This window comes from Notamacropus eugenii, chromosome 6 (genome assembly GCF_028372415.1).
Source record: "Notamacropus eugenii isolate mMacEug1 chromosome 6, mMacEug1.pri_v2, whole genome shotgun sequence".
In the NCBI taxonomy this organism is placed as follows: domain Eukaryota; kingdom Metazoa; phylum Chordata; class Mammalia; order Diprotodontia; family Macropodidae; genus Notamacropus; species Notamacropus eugenii.
In genome coordinates this window covers 369,248,410-369,269,473 of record NC_092877.1, presented here as the reverse complement: position 1 = coordinate 369,269,473, position 21,064 = coordinate 369,248,410, and positions in this window count along the sequence as shown.

Here is a 21,064-nt window from a genome sequence, read left to right as displayed (position 1 = left end):
ATCGTTCCATCTATCCCTGTGCCTCATCCTTTCTGAACCTGTTCATTATTCTCATCATAACCTCCAATTAATCCATTTCTCAGAACTTTTCCAGGGCGTTATTCTTGCTCTTGCTTCACTTCCCTCTCCCCCTTTCCCAATCTGGACCCAGGAGTTAACCAATCACTTGTGTTCCGTGATCAGCTCTAGAATCCCTTGCCCCTTTGTCCTATCACCACTGACCCCTTGCCAACCATCAGCCTCCATCGTTTGCTATTCATGTGCTGCTAATTGGATAGATGTAATCAATTCATGTTATTTGACTTCAACTGGACTCATTGCAGAAATGATATAATTTTATTCCTCCTAATTCATTCCCTATCTCACTTTCTAGAAGTTATTATAAATCTCTCCTCAAGCACACCTTCTCTTCTTATTCTTTTGGTTGAAGACCTCACCTATTACTTTAAACAGAAAATTAGGTCCATTTTCTTCCTTCCTTTCCTCTAGTCTCTGATCATGGAGTGATCCTTTTCCTAGTCAAGGTTAACTCCTGTATATGTGTTCTTAATGTCGTCCCTTCCTATCTTCCATTACATTGCTACCTCTCTCATACCTATATCATTCTGTCTGTCTCTCTCTGTTCTCTCTTTTTTACCCACAGTGTCTTTCTATCACAAAGGTTCCTTCCCTACTGCCTACAAACATGTCCGAATCTCCCCAACTTTAAAAAACATTTCATCAGACCCTACCACTACCCTCTAGCTGTCATCGTCTCTCTTTTCTCCCTTTCTTAGTCAAATTCCTAGGGGAAAAAAAACGCTGTCTACGCTCATTACCTCCACTTCCTTTCCTTTTGCAAATTGGCTTCCAATTTTATTCTCAACAGAAACTTCTCAATGACGTCTTCATTGCCTAAACAAATGGTATTTTCTCAGTCTTCATCCTTGACCTCTCTGCTGCGTTTGACACTGCTGGCCACCACCCTTTCCTCCTGGTTACTCTCTCTTCTTCAGGATTTCATGACATTTGCTCCTAGTTATCCCCCTACTGGAGGGACCTCCATTTCTTAGTCCCCTTAGTTTGCCTCTTTTCCCCATCATAGCTTTGGTTGTGCTGTTATGGGCCCTCTTCTTTCTCGATGACTTCATCAATTCCCACGATTTTAAGTATCTCTATGGAAATGACTTCTGATATTTTAATCTCTTGCCTGATTTTTCAGGTTGGATGTCCTTGAAAATTCTCCAACTAAACATGACTAAAGCAGAGCTTTCCCTGCAAACACTACTTTATTTTTCTTGAAGGCACCACTATTCTTCTGCTCTCAGGTTTGTGACTTTGATGTTGGCCTTGACCCCTCAGTCTCCCTTGATCCTACATTTCCAGTCACCAAATCTGGCATTTCTGTTTTCACAAGATGTCTCTCATCTCTACCCTTGGTTGTTCTGATTGATAATTAGTCTTCCTTCCCCCAAACTCTGCCTGCCGCAGTCCATCCCACATACTGTTGCTGCTAAAAATATTTTTTCTTAAGTACAGATGCACTTCTCTTTCCAAAGTTATCAATCTTCTCTTAATTGCCAAATCAAATGGCATTTTCCAAATGGTGTTTTAAGTAACTCCTTGACTCTCCTAGTCAATCAACCCCAGTGGTTTCTGCTTGGTTCTTGAATAAAGCACAAGTGCTTGACTTTTAAAGCCATATACAACCTAGTCCCAAACTATCTTTACAGTCTCACTGGACATTACTCCCCCTTCCATACTGAGTTACAGCCAGAGCAGTCTTCTCTCTGTTCCTCATATAGGACACTTCATGTGTTGTCTCTAGGCTTTCTATTGATTATTGCCCATACCAGGAATGTACTTCCTTCTTACCTCTGTCTTCTAGAGGACACAGGCTAAGCACCATCTTCTTTAGGGCAAAGGAAGAGAGCTAGCTTTTTAAGCACCTACTATATGTCAGTCATTATACTAAGAGCTTTACAAATATCTCGTTTGATCTTTATGAAACTTTTCTTGATCCTTCCACATTATTAGGGCTCCTCCAACTACCTTTTATTTAACAACCTGGTATTTCTTTTGTATTCCGCATATATATACTTATTCCTTATATAATAGTGTATATACTTGTGTCCCTTATAGAATATGCCTGACACATAGTAGGTACTTAATAAATTCTTGTTGGTTGATTTTTGACTGACTGAATCTGAGAATGTTTCTAAAGGGAAGTAAGTTCCTTAGTTTCCCTGGTCAGTCTCCAGAAGGGTCAGGTCTTTTGTCAGGGCCAGTGCTTGATTGTATTAAGTGTTTCAAAAATGACAAATTAATCACTTCCCTCTCTAGCTACAGAAAGTCTAGGATTCATAGGTCTTTAAAAAATCTGTCTGAGTTCCCAGTAGTTTGTCAGGTGGAGTGATATCTCAGAGCTCTATCTTTTCTCAATAATGGATGAAGCCATTCAAGGAAGGAATGTCAGAAAATTTGCCTGCCAGGCAACAGTTCTCTTTGGTTCCTTTTGAAATGAGTTATTAAAGATTGATGATTATTAAAGAATAACGACGATGTTCAGCATAAATGTGTCTCACTTTGTCGGTATCACAGCAAATTTCCTTGACTTCTCTACTTGGATCCTTTCCTTGGTGTAAAAATGTTATTCCTTGGCAATCATAGTTGGGACTTCCATTCAGTCAAGTTGGGTTGTCAGCCTGACATCTTCCTGCTGGTGGCTCAGGCAGGGAGTCTAGTGAGCCCCTTCCCAGTGAATAGGAGACTTTTTCCTTATGCCCATGGTAACAGATGTAGTACTGCCCAAACCAAGGAGGGGGAGGGCTCAGGAAAACTATTCTTGCCACTGCTCTTGCTTCCAGCGAAACCAGTTTTCTCTGCCCTGCCCATAGGCTTGCCTCCTCTAATTTTTCCTTTTGTAATCCAACTTCCTCCTGGCTGCCAAGCTGATATTCTTAAGACACTGATCTCATAATGTCGCTTCCTAATCAGAAACCTTCAATGGCTCCATATCCTCATTTCTCAGCACAAGACTTATTTCTCACCATTCCATTGAAAGCCTTCCACAATAGGTAACATCTACCTGTCTACTCTTATTTCCTGTTACTCCCCCTTTCATGGTCTACATTTCTATCAAACTGATGTGCAACTGTTCCCCGTATGGAATAGCCTCTCCCTTGATGCACATGGTCCCTCATCTATGGATTGCATCCCCTTCTCACTTTACATCTTCAAAGCTTAGCCTATGTTCCATCTCCTTTATGAAGACTTCCCAGATGTCCCTGGTGGTTAGTGCTTTTTCTCCCTCTAAAATTGTTTTCTGTAATTTTGTCTGTACTTTATATTGGATTAGCTGTGGTTTTCTATCCATTCAAATGTATCCTATACTTTGGCAAAGGAACTGATTTTCATTTTCTTTTGTATCCTCATTGTCTAGCACTATACTTTGCATAGTGTAAGAACCTAATACAGATTTGTTAATTCACCATCAGTAATAATACTAATAAATAGCTCCTAATTCTATATAGCATTTTAAAGTTCTCAAGTCAATCCTATAAGGCTTTTGATATTATTCCCTAAAATGGGTAGAGTAGGAAACATCCTTAGAATGATTAAGTGACTTGACATGCATATGGTGCCATACTTATAAGGCTTCAGCACTGAGCTGCCAAGTTGGTTGACTATTGGGTAGGGTGGAGAAAAGAAAGAGAAGGGTTATTGAGGTTAGAAAGAAGGGAGGAGCCAGAAGAGGAATAAGTCTGGTGATGGTGACAGATGTGCATATGTAAATGAAATCTTTTTACAGACATTCATCATCTTAATGCCCGAAAATGCCATATTTATAGGACTTGGAGCTGAAAGGGACCTTAGAGGTCATCAAATCCAATCTCCACTCTCACCCTTCATTTTTCAGAAGAGGAAATTGACATTGATCGACACTTTCCCACAGTCACAGAGCAATTAAGTATCTGAATGAGGACTTTATAAAGGACTAGATAGAGAATCAATTAATTACCTGCTAATAATAATATCGAGCATATATATGGCACCTTTAGATTTTTGCAAAGCACTTTACAAATTTTATACCACACCATGAGCCAAACCTTGTGCTAAGCTCTTAGGGATACAAATACAAGCCAAAAAGGCAGTTTCTTTCCTCAAGGAGATTCATTGGGGAATGAATGGGGAAAGGCAACATAAACGGGAGCTGAAGGGAGAAGAGGAAGATGGGAGATGGGGCAGGATACCCATGCAGGGCCAAGGTTGCTGGTAGGGAGGTTGAGAAACATGAGGAGTGAGGAGCAGAGCCAGAAGTGAATAGAATGTGGCCAAAGTGCCTCATGACATGGTATCTGAGGCCAAGGACTAACTCATCTGAAGGGAGGGGCACTGGGCAGATGGCTTTCCAAGGTGAGGGGGTGGAGAAGGCTTGAGAGGAGTTGGAAGTGGACTTGGTGGGGCTATTTATCTATTATTTTGCTTCCATGAGCTGCTTTTCATCAGGTTTTGTCTTCCCACCGGGATCCCTCATTTCACCCAGAGATTCTGCTCAGTATCCTAGGAACAGAGAGGCCACACCTTTCCTGCTGCACTGCTCTGGTGAGTCCTTCATATTCATGCAGTTTTTCTACTCCCTGTCACCCTCCCAAGGTAAACAGTTTAAAACATGGAAAGGCCAGCATAAAAGAAGTTATCCTTGAGGTTTTTCTTTTCTTTTTAAAAAAATGCATTTTTATGGATGTCTTTTGTTTTTACATTATCTATATTTACCATTTTATTCTTTCCCCTAACTCTTACCAAGGATAATCCCTTCTAATAAAATATGAAAAAAAGAAAGAAAATTCACAAACTAAATAATGTGTCAAAAAAGTCATATTTTAATACAGCATCTCACAGCCATGATCCCTCATTTCTGCAAAGGAGTGGGAGAAGCTATATTTTCATATCTATTATTTGGGACTGAGCTTGCTTATTATAATTCCATAGCATTCAGTTATAATTGTGTAGTTTTTATGATTCACTCCTTGTACATGACTGTAGTCATGTATATTGCTTTCTTGGTTCTACTTCATTTATTTTTTCTTAAGTTTAATGGTTATTTTTTCAATTAGCAAGTATTTATTTTCTTTCCTTTCCCCCCCATTATTTCATTTTACATCTGTTCATGTAAATCTTCCCATGGTTCTCTCCATTCATGTTTTCTTATAGCACTGTAATATTCCATTACATTCATGTGCCACAACTTGGAGAGTTATGTTGTAGTAAATGGGCTTCTACTTTGTTTCTGGTTTCTGGCTGCTATAGAAAGTGCTGCTATAACTATTTTGGTGTATGTGTGTGGGTTTATATTATTTTTGTCATCAAGGAAGCTGACTTTTCTTATAGAAAATAAAATTTTATTTAAATATGCTTTATTTACTTTATTAGATATTTCCTAATTACATGTAAGTCAATTTTTTTAAGCAATCATTTTTTCAACATTTTGAATTCCAAATTCTCTCCTTCCATGCCTTCCTCTTCCTTGAGAAGGCAAGCAATTTGATATTGATTATACACATAAAAACAGTTCCATATTAGCCATGGTGCAAAAAGAAGACTAGACCAACAACAAAAAAAAGAAAACAAGAAAAGTATAGTAAAAAAAGTTATGCTTCAATCTGCATTCAGAGTTCAATCAGTTCTCTCTCTGAAGGTGGAGAGCATTTGTCATCCTGGGTCTTTTAGAACTGTTTTGGACCACTGTCTTGATCAGAGTAGCTAAGTCTTTTACAGTTGATCATCATTACAATGTTACTGTTGCAATGTAGAGTGTTCTTCTGATTCTGTTCACTTCACTTTGAATCAGTTCATATAATTCTTCCCAGGTTTTTTGGGAAAGATCAGGGATTACATCCAAGAAAGAGAAATCATAAGGGACTCTTTATGATTAAACTGTTTACCATGACTTTATTTCTTAGCCAGTCCTAACTGCCCTAATAATAATAAAGTTCTTAGAAGCTCATGTATCACCTTCCCATATACAAAGGTAAACAGTTTAATCCTATCAAGTCCCTTATGATTTCTCTTTCATATTTACTTTGTATTGCTAGTCTTGAGTCTTGTATTTGAAAATCAGTTTTTCTATTCAGTTCTGGTCTTTTCATCAGGAGTGCTTGAGAGTTCTCTATTTTATTAAGTGTCTTGTTTTTCCCTTGAAGAATTTTACCCAGTTTTACTGGGTGGGTTATTCTTGGATGTAATCCCTGATCTTTTGCCTTCCAGAATATCATTCCAAACCTTCTGCTCCCTTAATGTGGTAGCTGCTAAATCTTGTGTGACATTGACTGTGACGCCACAGTATTTGAATAGTTCCTTTCTGGTTGTCTGAAGTATTTTCTCTCTAACCTAGGAGCTCAAGAATTTGACTATAATATTTCCAGGAGCTTTCATTTTGGAATTTCTTTCAGGTGATGATCAGTGGATTCTTCTCTTTCTATTTTGTCCTCTGGCTATAGGATATGAGAGCATTTTTTTTCTTGATAATTCCTTGAGATATGATATTTAGACTCTTTCTTTGATCTTGATTTTCAGGTAGTCCAATAATTCTTAAATTATCTCTCCTCTATATCTATTCCAGGTTAGTTGTATTTCCAAGGAGATATTTCACAATTTCTTCTATTTTTCATTCTTTTGTCTTTATTTTATTATTTCTTGATGTCTCATGAAGCCATTAGTTTCTAGTTGCCCCATTATAATTTTTAACGAATTATTTTCTTTATTGAGCTTTTGTACTTCTTTTTCAACTTGGTCAAGTCTGTGTTTTTAAAATAATATTTTATTTTTCCCTAGTTTCCAATTTTGTTTTTAAGGTGTTTTTTTCTTTGGTATTTTTTGTACCTCTTTTACCAGACTTTTAATTGTTTTTCACAATTTTCTTCCTTTGCCTTCATTTCTTTACTTAATTTTTCCTCTGCCACTCTGATTTTGGCAGTCATTTTTTGACACTTGCAGGAATTTTTTTTGAGCTTGTTTTCAATTCACATTTTATTTTCTTTGAGGCTTTGCCTTGTAGTTGTTTTGATTTCGTTGTCTTTTTCTGAGTTTGTGGCTTGATCTTTCCTGTCAACATCATAACTTTTTATGGTCAGGTTCTTCTTTTTCTTGTTTGACCATTTCCTCCACCCTATTTCTTGATTTAGAACTTCATGTTAAATTTCCCTCTGTTGCTGCTGGAGTAGGTGTGGGGGGTCCTGTCTCGTACTGTTGCCTTGAGAGCCAGTTCTGGAGGTTTGGAACATGGTGTTTGGAAGGTGGCTTCCAAGGCGTTGTGTTCTGGGAAGGGGTGTAGTCCTTGCTGTGTGCTCTGGTCCTCTTCTGGGAAGTTCCCCTGATCCCCTGTGACTAGAAGGGATACTGCTCCTCAAGGCCCCCTGCTCCCTTGGGACCAGAAACTATACTATTCTTGTGATCAAAAGTCATACTGCCCCTCAGGGATCCAATTACCTCTTGAGGGAAAGTGCTCCTCTTTGCCCCTGAACTGTTGCCCAGGCAATGGAGTTGCCAAATAGCACCTGGTCCTATGTCCAATGCTGGCACTGGGGTCTCCTGTAATCTCCTTCTGACTAGTTACCGAGTCCTTTTACCATCTCTCATTGAAGAACTCCTGAAACTGCTGCTGCTTCTGTCCCCACCCCCAGGTCCCACCACTTATGTTTCATCCATGTGGGCTCTGGGCCAGAGGAGGATGGCTTTTCAAAATGAGATTGAAAGTCTTTTTAGAGCAGTCCTGACCTGCTCAATTCTACCCACATAGCTAAAGGATTCAACTCCCATGGGTCAGTCTTGTTGTCAAAGGCCCCTGGGATCTCCCAAGAGTGCACTTGATTCCAGTATCTGGAAGGATGGCTGTTTAAAGGCTTTCGGATAAGAGTCTGATAGCTGACTCTGGATGCCCTCCACCATGGTAATACCAAAAGAGCATCGTGAGTCTTGAGCTTTGTCTGTCCCAGAGGAGAAACTAATAATATGCGAATTGGGCAGCCTGCTCCCCCGGTCTCCTGGGCACCCAGACTGACAACAGTTTTATTAGCATGCCCGTGAGACTTTGTATCTTATGGAGCTTTCTTTGAGTTCCTCAAAGGGAAAAATGCTGCCAGGCCCAATAACAACAAACTGTTATCAGGACCTGTCATGGGTAAAAATGTCTGTTAGATTCTGGGGGAGGTACAAAGTTTACATAAGTCATGGTCTCTGAATTTAAGGATCTTACCATCTAGAGCAGAATGGGGGGAGACAAAATGCCAACCCAAATTGCCATAGCATGTGTTATTACATGGAATGTACCTTGGATTGTGAGCTCCTTGAGGGCAGCGATTGTCTTTTGACACTTTTTGTATCCTTAGGGCTTATGATGGTGACTGGCACATAGTGATGCTTAATAAATACTTATCGACTGATTGTGCAGTAAAGCAATAAAGGGCTATGTGAGATCTGAGGGGGTCTTCCTGGAGTAGGTGGTATTTGATTTGGGCTTTAGAGGGTGGATAGAAATAAAATGGACAAAGAGAGGGAAGGAGTCATTATTCTAGGCACAAGGAACAGCCAGTGATTAAAAAGGGTATGGTGGGTTGGGAGCACAGAATGGGATCTGGAGTAGTCATGTTTAGCTAGAGCGCAGAAAAGGGTGAGGGAAAGTAATCTGATTTAAGCCTGTGAAGGTAGGGTGGCACCCATCATGGTAGCTGAAATATCTATGTCTACATCTGCGTCTGTATTTACATATATATATTTGAAGTTCGCAAAACACTTTCATTGAAGGCTCCCAAGAACCTTTGTTCTCATTTTATAGATGATGCAAGTGAAAGTTGTGGAGAGCCTTGAATGCCAGTGAAAGGAGTATGAACTTTACTTAGTTGATGATAAAGAACCAGTGAACACAAGGAGGTGGCCTCACTCCTTACCAAGACTATCCTTCCACCCTCACAGCAATCTCATTCCACCCCTTCTCCTCCACTCCCTCTCTCCTTGTCTATTGGTTAATCCCTTCTGACTACAAACATGCCCATGTCTCCCCTCTCCTGAATAAAACCTCACTGATTCCTCCATCCTTGCCAATTACTGTACTGTATCAAAGACAAAATACAAATCTTCATAACCTAGTCCCCTCCTTGCTTTCCAGTTTTCTTACATCTTACTCCCTGCTATATACAAGGGAAAGTCAGATAGTACAATGGATAGAGCACCAGGTCTGGAGTCAGGAAGACCTGAGTTCAAATCCAAGCTCAGACACTTACTGGCTGTACAGCTCTGTTTGCTTCAGTTTCCTCCTCTTTAAATTGGGAACAACAGCAGTACTTACCTCCCAGGGTTGTTGTGAGGATCAAATGAGATAAAATTTGTAAAGGGCTTAGCACAGTATCCGGCACATACTAAGCATTTTATAAATCTCAGCGTTTATTATTATTACTGTCTGATCCAATGCCTCTAATCTCCTGGCTGTTCCATGAACAAGACACTCCATATCCCATTTCTGGGCAGTGTTTCTGACTGTCCCCCATCTGAAACACTGACCATCCTCTTCTCCAACTACTGACGCTTTGGCTTCCTTTACATCCTAACCAAAGTCCCGCTCTTTTAGAGAAGTCCTTTCCCAAACCATCTTGATTCCAGTGTCTTCCCTCCGTTAATTATTTCCTATTTATCTCTACCACTTGTTTGGTGTATATTTGCTTGCATGCTATCTCCCCCTGGTCCTTGAGGGAAGGGACCATCTTTTGTCTCTTTTTGTATTCCCAGCACTTAGCACAGTGACCAGCACATAGGAGATGCTTAGCAAATGTTTACTGATTAATTGAGCATTCCAGGAAAAAAGAATAGTCCAGTTTGACTGGATTATGGAGTACATGGTCCTCAAATTACTAAGCACATGTAGCTGCATCCCCAGAACAGCTGCGGGGTTCAGGGTATGGAACACGAGATCTGAAATCAAAAAAGACTTGAGTTTAAATCGTTTCAGACACTTACCAGCTCTCTGTAACCCAGTGCATGCTACCTAACCTCTTTGTGCCTCAGTCCCCTCATCTGTAAAATAGTAGCAGTTATCTCCCAGGGTTCTGGTAAGGATAAAAAGATTAAATAGTTATGACATGCCTTACAAACCTTAGGAGTATGTAAATGTTAGCTAATATTGCTTTATTGGGTGCTAGAAAGATAATTGAGTAATTATTAAATAATGTTGTAGAGAAGGGGTTCTTTAAGGATGGTGGAGGAATTTCTCAGACTTTCTTCATCCTTTTCAATGAATCCATAAGATCAAAAGTATTTTCATGATACTTCTAAGATATTTTCCTTTTGAATATAGTAAGTATTGATAGTTATAACCCACATAAACAAAAGTTCTTGTTTTTTAAGAGTGTAAAGGGGTCCTGAGACCAGAAGGTTTGAGAACCTCTGATTTAGACAGACCAGGCCAAGATGTCACTTGATGTAATTGGACAAAGGTATTCAGCTTTTCAACCTTCAGTACCCACATGACTGCTTGTTATTCTTTAAGATACATTTTATTGATGTTCCATGTATTTCCATCCTCTTCATTTCCTCACATCCCACCTCCTCCTTTTCCCTCCCAAAGAGTAATATTCTCTCAAGAAAAGTCAATAAGCATTTAGTAAGCACTTGCTACATTCTGGGCACTGTGTTAAGCTCTGGGGACACAATATAAGCCAAAAAAAGAGTGCCTGCCTGCAGGAAGCTTACATTCAAAGAGAGAAGACAGCACACAAAAGGAATCTAAAAGTGGGGGTAGAGAGAAGTTACCTATGTGAGAGCAACCAAGAAAAAGCCCAGAGAGGCAGGAGTGGATCTCAGACAGGAGTGAAGATCAGACTGGCCTGGGTCCTTTCCTTAACGTGAAAATCGAGCTTATAGAACCAGTCAATAAAAGGAAGGGATGATGGGCACAAAGCAAGATGTCCAGGAATAGTGTGAGTATTCTCATCTGTGTAATGTGTTATCCCACAATAAATAGTGAAACATCCATTTTTATAAGAAATTTGTGCATTCAACTGTTAGATACACAACCTATGAGCCTCAGAAACTCAACATTATTGCCCTCTTGAAAATCACAATCATCATTTTGCAGCCTTATCGAGTTTGCTACACACTCTATAGTTTGGAAATTGGCAGGTAGCACCTACCATGTTATTTCAGGATAAATAACACCTTTTCAGACAATTCTTGGTTAGTTCTTGCAGAACTATAAAATAGAAGCTAGGAGTTGGAGGGAGGGCCTCTTCAGAGTCAGAAAACAGATGACTGAAGCAGATTTCCTTGTTGACAGTAAATAACAATCCTGCTCTTAGTCTACAGAAACATGGTAATGTGGAGTGGATTTTTACCTAAATCATTTTCAATGTGAAAAATACCAAGGAGGAGACAGCTTCTCTGGCAGGGAAGACATAGGTTCTCATACTTCTATATGAGAATGATGTGTATGAAAAATGGATCTTGAAAATGTTGCAAGAAATTGGGAACACATAAAAGGTAACTATTACCAGAAAATGGCCATTATTATCTGCACTAACTCAATAATTCAAGGAAATTTGGCAAAGACCCTAAAGAAATGAATCTCTTCTGAATTTTCTTCTGTTTCCTTTTTGTTTGTAGTATTTTTGTGGGAGAACTTTTAATGGATGTTCTTTAGGTAAATGAATATAGCACTGACTTTTGGAGTCAGAAGACCTGGAATCAAATTCTGATTCTGTGACTTACTGTACCACCTTAAGGAAGTTACTCAACCTTTCTCAGCCTCATAAATTTCCTGGTCCATAAAGGAGAGCTAAAACATATGCTTCCAAACTCACAGAGTTATGTGCGCCATGTGGGAAATGTCTTCTCTAACATTACCAAGTTGGACCTCCATTCTGGTGTGTTCTTCCCAATGTTAATCATCAGTGATTAATGTCACCATTGTTTAACCAATTTAATGTCATTTCATGTTTATAAAGGAATATTAGTGGGGAACTATGGCAAGAACATAAATTATACACATTTCCCCCTCATAGCAGGGAGTGGGGGGCACACTATTCCATATAGCATCTCAATTCTTGGGGAGAGTTGACTCAAACTTGAAGCAGTTTCTACCAATCGAATTCACTTCCAAGTGTTGCATGGTGGTTTGATGAGTTGCTATCACTCCTCTTTGTTTGCTTTTGATGGTCAAGAAGGCCATTCAGGACAGCCTCACAGGTCTCAGCTGTCTACAAAATCTGTATGGACCAGGCTGATATTTCTTCACCTAAGAACAGGTCACCTGTAGGCTTATGGCGCATCTTCTTCACTCAGACCAGCCAACAAAGAAAGAGAAAACACCTTGGCCCTGTTGGTACCTTTGGAATGCATGCACAATTAGTTCCAGTTCGTCAGTTAATCAAATGTTCATGTCTTCACTACACGATTAGCAGATAAGAATATCTTCATGACCTCACGTGCTCAAGAGCCCACTTTGAGATAACATCAGTGAAGCATGTTGGCCATACTCCCAAGGCTGGGCTTGGCTAATTGCTGATACAATTGTACATTAAAAAATGAAATATAGTTACTTCCTTCCAGGTTCCTAACATTTTTATCCCAGCAAGCAGCTCTACCCTGATGAGAATTTGATCAGAATAAAATTTCTTCCTGTTGTTTGCCTTTTGAAGACAAAAGACAAATGAAGTGAGAAATTTTTAGCTCTTCTGCTTTGGGCAGCAAGAATTCTAGAAGATGCTGCACCAGGTTTGTGGTCTATTTCCCAAATTTAAGTCTTTTTCCTGCTCTGGTATTTTGTGGTCTGCTCCAATGACAGTATTGTTACCATGTTGTTGCCTTCATTGATATTCCCCAAATTGCTGTCTGCCATGCTTCCCCAGTCTGGTTTCAGGATTTTGTTACATTACTGTATTCTTTAAAATACAACAATCCTTTACCTATGCTTTTTCTTTTGGATGTCCTTCTGGAGCCATGTTCCAGTCCTGGGTCCCATCCTACAAAGTTCAGTGGATAAGAGTACCGGACTTGGATTCAGGAAGACCAGAGTTCAGTCCTGCCTCAGACACTTACTAGCTGTGTGACCCTGGGCAAGTCATTTAACCTCTCTCTGCCTCAATTTCCTCATCTGTAAAATGGGGATAGTAATATCATTTACCTCATAGAATTGTTGTGAGGATCAAATGAGATGAGTTTCATGAAATACAGTGTTAGATAACTGTTAGCTAATATTATTATTATTATACCTTTGAGGTGCAATTTATCTCCGTGGATTAAGATCTCTAGGTCATCAGAATTTTTGCCATGTATTTCCACATAGATGTCTGAGACCATAGTTCCTTTCTCGGCTTTTCTGTCTCTTCCATCCTCTTTGCTACATCACAGCTGCCTTCCTAGGGTATCTGGCTTTGTGGATAGATGAAGGCAGTTTTCTCTTTTTTCTATTCTTTTCTAGCTTAAAGGTTTTTGATCAGATTTAAGAAACTCCAAAGAGTTTCACTAAGCCCAGGGTACAAATGGAATACTTATTTTACTTTTTGCAAACCCTTGTTTTTGAGAAGGTTCAAGTCCTAAGCAGGTGGGTCTAAGTTCATACAGTCCTTATTGTTTCTATGTGGCTGTGAAGCTCAGAGCTGGAGCTTCCAATCTGGACGTACTCAGAGGGCCTCTAGACTGAGGCATACCCCAGCATCAATCAATCAGCAAACATTTAGCAAGCTTCTACTATGTGTCAGGCACCATGTTGAGCACTGGAAACATAAAGAGAATCCTTGCCTTCAACGAGCTTACAGGCTAATGGGGGAGACACCATGCAACAAGTATCTAACAGAGCAAGATAGGAGATAATTACCAGAGGGAAGGCCTGGGGATTCAGAGGGACTGGAGAAGACTTCCTGTAGTAGGTGGGATTTTAGTTGGGGCTTAAAGGAAGCCAGAGAGGTCAGTAGTTGCCAAGGAGGAGTGAGAATGCTTCAGGCATGAGGGACAGCATGAGTCCTGTCCAAAAGTCTAGACTGTCCCCCACGTCTGATGGCTTTCCCTCTTCATCTCTGCCTTGAGTCTTCCTTGCTAAAATCTGATCTTCTACAGGGATCCTTTCCTGGATTTTAGTGCTTCCTTCTGTGGATTATTTCTGATTTATCTCATACATAGCTCATTGGTACACAGTGGTTTGCATGTTGTCTTTCGCCCATTAGGCTGTGGGCACCTTGAGATCAGGGAGTGCCTTTTGCCCTCCTTTGTATCCCCAGAGTTTAGGTTAGTGTTGAGCACATCATAGGCACTTAATATATGTTCATTGACTGCCTGACTGAAACATCCTTTCCACGCGGCCCTTTTGGCCTTTGCTTGGAGAACTGTACAGACAGAAGATCAATGAACCCATCTTGTTATCAGATTCACCTTTTGCCCTAATTTTTGTTTTACTCTGTTTCCTGTATTCTGAGTCAAAATCTGCCCCTGTAATTTATTCCCATTGGTTGGCACACAGTGCTTGACACATAGTAGGTGCTTATTATATGAGATGTAGACAGAGACAGTGTGAGATTAGAGAGAGACAGAGACAGAGAGAGGGAGACTGTTCTAGTCCAACAGTTTTAAGATGTAGCCCATTCTAGCTATGCAGCCAGTTGAAGGAGGCTACTTCTATACATTTGAAAAAAAAAAAAAAGATGTTTTCTCCCAGAAGCAGAGAAAATTCAAGTTAGGTGATCTGGGCATGTTCCAAAGCCTCCATTACGTTTGTGTTGTATTTCAATTTCTTTTGGTTATAACTTTCTGGAAAAAAAAATTGTTGTGATCCTAATTGATATTACTTCATGCCATATTTGTTTCAGTCATTCAGTCAATTAACATTTATTAACATTTATACACGTATAGGTATATGTGCCAGTCCAGCACTAGGCATATAAAGAAAAGCAACAGCTAGACTCTCCTGTCTTTTTTGTCATTATTTTTTACATGTGAAGTCATGCAAAATAAATTTCCATTAGTTATGTTGCAAAATAAAACAGAAAAAAACCCAACAAATAAAGTAAAAAAAAAAAGTCTACCTCAATCTACACTCAACAGTTCTTCAGTTCTCTATCTGAAGGTGGATAGCATTTTTCTTCACAGGTTCTTTGGAATTGTCTTACATCGTTGGACAGATCCTACTCTCAAAATCTAAAGGAGCTTGCCAACAACTATATAGAAGCAAGTTGTGTGCAAGAGAAAGCCAGAAATAATCTGCAGAGAGAAGGCACTAGCGTTAAGAGGTTCAGGAAAGACTTCCTGTGGAAGCTGGAATTTTAGAGTTCTCTTTCTTCATCTTGAAGGATTTTTCTTTTTCTCTTTAAAGTGTAAAAGAATGTGTCTGGGAGAAACATTTTAAGCTCATTGGAATTGGGTCTGATGGAACATTTTCATTTATAGAGTACCATTTTGGGGGGAGTTGATTCTAGAAAATTTTGGGGAAAATTTATCAAGTAGTTTCTTACCTATTTCTAAATTCTCCAGAATTCTAGTCATCCTGAAAGATTGATGGATTTGGAATCAGAAAATCTGGGTCCAAATTTTGGCTCTGGAACGTATTGCTTGGTTGATGCTGAATCCCTGGTCTCATCATCAATGAGGAGCAAACCCCAGTACTCACTACAGAATTCCATTGTGTGAAAGGGACCTTTCTTTCCTACTCCTTTAATCAACCATTGAGAAAGATGACCCTACATTGCTAGGTTGCTTCCATAATATCCTGAGCTTTTCAGATGTTAACGTACAGATAGACACTTAGAATCCTTTGTTTTTATTTAATTTTAATTTTCCCATTTTCCTCCTCTCCACCTCTACCCCCACTCATTGAGAAGGCAAGAAGAATGATCCCTATTATACATATACAGTTATACAAAACCTATTTCTGCAACTAGATTCCTTTAGAGTGTTAGCTCCACACACTCAGAGATGGTCAAGTTTTCTTGGAGTACACTTACTGGATCTTCTAAACACTCACTGCAGCCATGAAAAGCCCAGAGGATTATCTTCCTCCTTAGGTGCTTTCAGGTAGAGAAAGAGACCCGAAGGTTTGGCTTAGATAAAGCTCAATAGTTTTTTGTCAGTATCACATGGAGAATTCGATGACTTACCTTTAAATTTCTCTGGGGTCTTGCTCTTGTTATGCTAGTGAGTCTAACAGAATTCCAGTGTTTTGAATCTGTCTAGGACTAGTTCTCTACACACTTCTCAAATATAACCCTCCAGAATCCACTCATAGGAAGTAAGCTACCAGTGTTGCACATGAAAAAAAATTCAAGGATACATACGTGTGCTCAGTATCCTGACAACCATCTAATTTCTCAGATGTTCTGGTTCCTGACAGACCAGGCAGCTCATATGGTGCCCTTGAGTTGCCTGAGTTGCCCTGATGGTTAGGGGAGGCATTGTCTCATATGCAGGAGGTTAAGGGAGCTGGAGCCTTTGGTCAATGCACCAACCTAGGCCAAGTAAAGCTCAGACAGCTTTCAAATACACTGACCATGAATGAGCTACATAACAAGGCACCCCAGGGTTTATTTATTATTAGGATTCCTTGGAGTTGTCATTCATATCTGTCAGTCATTCTGGCCCATCCTGATGTGCCTATATCAATGTTTATTTTATTTTATTAAAGCCCTATTGCATTTTGATTTTTACCATTACAATCACTTCCAAATATATACCTCACCCCTGCTAGCCATAGATAGTTCTATGAAAATAAAAGAGTTAGTAATCATAACTGTGGAAAAAATTTTACAGCAAGTTTCTCTGATAAAGACCTCATTTCTCAAATATATAGAGAACTGAGTCAAATTTATAGAAATAAGAGCCATTTTCTAACTGATAAATAATCAAGGTATATGAACAGGCAATTTTCAGATGAAGTAATCAAAGCTATCTCTTCTCATAAAGAAAAAATTGTTTCAAAATATAGCACAATGTCTGTTAGCCAACATCTGGCTTTTCATATTCACTCCTCATCCCTTCTCCACCACCTGAGAGGAGGAAGGAATGCTTTGTTATTTCTTCCCTGGAATCAGTGTTGCTCATTTCATTCAGGTTGAGTTCAGGGGCCCTTTCATGTTATTTTTCACTTACATTGTAGTAGTCACTGTGTATATTGTTCTGATTTTTTAAAAAATGCTCAGCATCATTTTATAGGTCCATAGGCTTTTAGGTCTAAAGCTTCAAGGACCCTAGAGGTTGTCTAGTTTAACCTCATTTGACAGATGAGGAAACTCAGATCCAGAGAGCCCGGGGTGGTAACATGAGAAGCAGGGTTAAAGCCAGGTCCTCTGACTTAAGAATCATTGTTCTTTACATTATTTCCAGATGCCTCCCAGTCTTCCTCAAATTTCTCCTATTGATAATTTCTCACAGTGTAATTAAAAATACAAAGTATTCTGTTACAACCAAAATTGGTCCAAATAATTCCCTAATCATTTGACACTCATTTGTATCCAATTTTGTTTTTTTTCCTAATCCAAAAATGTTACTAACTATTCTCGTAATTAGAAAGTACTTTCTGTCTTTGATTTCCTTGGAACACATGCCTAAAAATGAGATTTCTGGATCATCTCCTGGATAATTACGTGAATTATCCACACTGGGTTGCTTGCTGGACTTCTTGGTCTCTGAGTGGCTGCCATAAGGCAATGCCAGATACAGGAGATGATGGTTTTCTGTCAGCAGGAATTGATGCTTGGATGTATATGTTTAGAAAGAACATTATCGTTTATGGTCCCACTTCCTTCTCATCCGCTGGAGAGGCTGAATCATCTACAGAATCAAGGGCGCCCCTGAAGAGCTGAAATAAGTCAACACGCGGCTTCCCAGTAAAAGAGTTTCTCCACATTTTACTTAGCCTCAAATGCAAAAAAAATACTTTCTGGAAGAGGGACAGATTTTGTGGCCTTGCCAGCTAAAGACAGAACCAACCCAGCTTTTGAACTCCTCCAACATTTCAGGGTATTGAGAAACCTCCTAGTGAAAGTGGCATGCTCAGTCTTATGCCTCAGCTACATAGCCCCATCCTTGCTTTTTGCATTTCTGCCCATCTCTTAAAGTCCAAATCACTGCTTCTTCCATGAAGCCTACTCTGATTCCTTCTACCCTCACACATAACAGTAAAGCCTTCAGATTTCACATGGCACAGGTGTGCAACTCTCTGATGCAGTTATCATGTAACATGGAATAACAGTTATCTGTGATTGTCCTAAGCTCCTAGGAGCCTAGATGTAGAGCTGAGAGGGACCTTCAAGACCAGTCCTTTCATCTTATAGATGAGGAGACTGATCTCCTTCCCTGACAGCTCAATAAAGGCAAAGTCTGTGGTGGTGTTTAAGTTTTGTATGCCCCTGGCTCCCAGCACAATGCTCTATTTAGGGAAATCCCTTAATAAATTCTAAATGAATGAATGAATGAATGAATGAATGTGAGGACTGGTTAGCAACTAGTTAATTTGATGATTACTCTTTGTCTCTTTCTGCCTTTAACTGAAAGGCTGCAATATCTCTGAGCCCCGTCTCATCCTCAGAATTATAGGAGTCATTGTACTCCTGAGGGATTGTAGGGTTTTCTTTAAGGCTATGGAACCCCTTGCTCTGACACTGGGGCTACACTCTCATCTCTATCCTTTCAGTCTGTGGGGAGAGTGGGCTCAAGCTTCCAAGTTCCCTCCCTAATGTGATGTAGCCAAAAGATAGAGTAAATCCCTTGCTGCTGCAGGAAACATTGTCTTGGAGTCAGTCAGTTGTTGGTCTGGATCCAGAGGCTGATCCTCAAGACCTTGCTGGCACACTGGGCTCAGCTGTTGGTAAGCTCTGGCATGGTTTCTGGTTCCTGGACTGACAACTGCTTGCTCTCCAGATTTTTGAAGCTTCCAGGTTGCATCCATTTACTTCCCCTTAGAACAGAAGAGATCAGACATCATAGAGAAAGAAGCAGTAGCAGGACCACATGTGCTCATGGCTTCTTGTTGGACCTAGTGGGGAGACCAGGCCACTGGCCCTCTCCCTACTGAGAGATTAACAGCAGTGATTGTCTCCTTCAATTGGAAGCAGAGAGATAGATGGACTTGCCCCTATGGCAGGTAGCTTTGTTTGTTTGGTTAGCCTTAAGGACTGGAATTGCAGTACAGCATTGGGTCTTTGCAGGAGGATACATGATGTGATCAGAGCAGTAGGCACAGCTTTGGCCAGATCCTTTGGAGGCTTTGGGTTTGTCCTTGTGTGCTCTCTCTAATCTCCTAGCTAGCCACAAGTCAGCAGCCAGGTTGACAGGCTCTCTGTGCTGAGTTCCTTCTGTGCTGAAGGCTGGAGCACTAGGGGAGCTTGGGAGGATCTCCAACAACTCTGTGGGCAGAAGGACACATGAGGCTATTCTTTATTGGAGCAAATGAGGGATTGGAAATCATTTCTTTGACCTCTCCCTCCCCCTTCTTCTTCCTTCACTCTCTTTTCAAGGAATTAGAAAATCCATGAAGATTTTTGCACAGGTCTTCAAGTCCTTTTCGGCCAAGGAGACATACTAATCTAATGATTATGTATCTTGCCTACCTTCACATCATCTCTCTCATCAGATGCCTTTTCTCCACCCTCACAGTTACCTCCTTGGTTCAGGCCCTTATCACCCCTCCCCTAGATTATTCCAACAGTTTCAAGTCTCTCCCCACTCCACTCCACCATCTTCACAGGAAGCCTTTCTTGGCCTCTGTCCCCTCAACTGCTAGTACCCTTCCTCCCAAATTACCTTACATACATACACATATACAAGAATATATATATATGTATACATGTACACACATACACATATGTATCTGATTTGTGTGTCTATACATACTTTATATTTATGTAGTATATATTTTTAAATTAATATAAATTCTTGTGCGTAGGGACTATTTGATTCATCATGGTTGTATCCGCAGGGCCTAACACAAAGCTGGTTTTCAGTAACTACCGGAGAATGAAGTTATGGGCTTTAGGAAACATTGCTAACAGAAAGTTAAGTGGAGGTGACGAAATTCCAGCTGAGCATCCTGAAGATGCTGTTGAAGTGCTGCGCTCCAATATGCCAGAACATTTGGAAAACTCAACAGTAACCACTGCATTGGAAAAGGTCCATTTATGTCCCAGTCCTAAAGAAGGACAATGCCAAAGAATGTTTAAATTACTAGACAACTGCACTTATTCCACAGTCATCAAGTTTTTGCTTAAGATTCTTCAATTTAGATTTCAAAAATATTTGAACTGAAAAGTACCAGAATAGCAGGTTTTTAAAAATGTTTATTTATTTATAGTTTTCAATATTCATTTCCACAAAATTTTGAATTCCAAATTTTCTCCCCATCTCTCCCCTCCCCCCACCCCAAAACACCAAGCATTCTGATTACCCCTTCCCCCAATCTGCCCTCTCTTCTAACATCCCTCCCTTCCCTTATCCCCATCTTCTCTCTTGTCTTGTAGGGCATGATAAATTTATATATTCCATTACCTGTATTTCTTATTTCCCAGTTGTATGCAAAAACAATTCTCAACATTCATTCCTAAAACTTTGAGTTCCAACTTCTCTTCCTTCCTTCCTCCCCACCCATCCCCACTGAGAAGGCAAGTAATTCAATATAGGCTATATATGTGTAGTTTTGCAAACGACTTCCATAAGTCATGTTGTATAAGACTAACTATATTTCCCTCCATCCTATCCTGCTCCCCATTTATTCTGTTTTCCCTTTTGTCCTTGTCCCTCCCCAAAAGTGTTTACCTCAAATTGCTCCCTCCTCCCTATGCCCTCCCTTCCATCATCCCCCCCACCCTGCTTATCCCCTTATCCCCCACTTTCCTGTATTGTAAGATAGGTTTTCATACCAAAATGAGTGTGCATTTTATTCCTTCCTTTAGTGGAATGTGATGAGAGTAAACTTCATATTTTTCTCTCACCTCCCCTCTTTATCCCTCCACTAATAAGTCTTTTGCTTGCCTCTTTTATGAGAGATAATTTGCCCCATTCCATTTCTCCCTTTCTCCTCCCAATATATTTCTCTCTCACTGCTTGATTTCATTTTTTTAAG